We start from the raw sequence: 1,206 nt of genomic DNA, 5'->3' as shown, positions 1-1,206 counted from the left end.
GTTTATTAAAGAGGAGAGTGAAGACATGAAGATTGAAGAAGCATTCAGAGACAAACATGAAGATACTGAGGAACAAACAAAGATGGAGTTTATTAAAGAGGAGAGTGAAGACATGAAGATTGAAGAAACATTCAGAGTCAAACATGAAGATACTGAGGAACAAACAAAGATGGAGTTTATTAAAGAGGAGAGTGAAGACATGAAGATTGAAGAAACATTCAGAGTCAAACATGAAGATACTGAGGAACAAACAGGTTGGTTTTCATTCTCAAAGCTGAACTCACTCATCTGATCCTGCGTATAGCAGTAAATGTTCATTACGACAAGCAATAAATAGTCACATGTCGGAAACACCAGCCTACTTAAAGGGTCATATGATGCGATTTCAATTGTTCCTTTCTCTTTGGAGTGTTACAAGCTCTTGGTGCATAAAGAAGATCTGTAAAGTTACAAAGACTAAAGTCTCAAATCCAAAGAGATATTCTTTATAAAAGTTCAGAGTTAACCACGACTACCTAAAACGCCTCGTTCTAACACGCCCCCACATGTCTACCTCACTATGTGGGAAGATTTGCATAACGCCACCCAAATGCAGACATGGTTTTATGTTTACGCAACGTGATACGGAACGCGTAATAAGACAGTATAAGTCATTATAATCAGTAATTATGTCCCCACTGGATGCAACAAATGCCTTGTTTATAATGGGTTTTATTGGTTCTGTCTCATTCTGCTGGGAGACAGCATCAACAGTATGGTGAGGGGCGTAACATTTCCGTCACACGCTTGAGGTATTCGGCCAATCACAACGCACTGGATAGCTGGCCAATCCAGAGGTGTAAAGTATTGGAGTAAATGTAATTAGTTACTGTACTTGAGTATCTTTTCAGGTACTTTGTAGTTGTACTGAGTATCAAAGATATTAGCAACTTTTACTCTTTACTTCACTACATTTTTAAATGAGTGTTGCAGTTACACACTACATTTTGCATGGACCTATACATTTTGCATGGACCTAGCTTTTTCTGCAGCAGTTTATTTCTGCTACAAAAGACTTGATACTGCCTATTACAGGTCACTGAAAGTACTGCATCTTGTGCGTTTTGCCCTTACTCACCCAAACTTGTCAACAAGGATACTTTATATGAATGCGAGTTCCTTAGCAAGTATTTGTGAATCAGAGGTGTTTTATATATGAGATGAGGA

The 1,206-nt window shown here is 38.1% G+C and overlaps 1 protein-coding gene across 1 annotated transcript in view; it reads left to right on the top strand.

Annotated features, from left to right (window-relative positions):
- Positions 1 to 235: 235 nt before the first annotated feature.
- The window catches only part of LOC107563867 (gastrula zinc finger protein XlCGF8.2DB-like), an 11,529-nt gene continuing 10,558 nt past the window's right edge, over positions 236 to 1,206 (top strand). The window contains exon 1 of the mRNA XM_016248835.1: positions 236 to 254. The gene's annotated coding sequence lies outside the window, so the exon portion shown is untranslated. The remainder of the gene's footprint in view (positions 255 to 1,206) is intronic.

Source organism: Sinocyclocheilus grahami, unplaced genomic scaffold, assembly GCF_001515645.1.
Source record: "Sinocyclocheilus grahami isolate Dianchi unplaced genomic scaffold, SAMN03320097.WGS_v1.1 scaffold893.1, whole genome shotgun sequence".
NCBI lineage: Eukaryota > Metazoa > Chordata > Actinopteri > Cypriniformes > Cyprinidae > Sinocyclocheilus > Sinocyclocheilus grahami.
The sequence above is the reverse complement of the archived record's forward strand: the minus strand, read 5'-3'. Positions and strand labels throughout refer to the sequence as shown.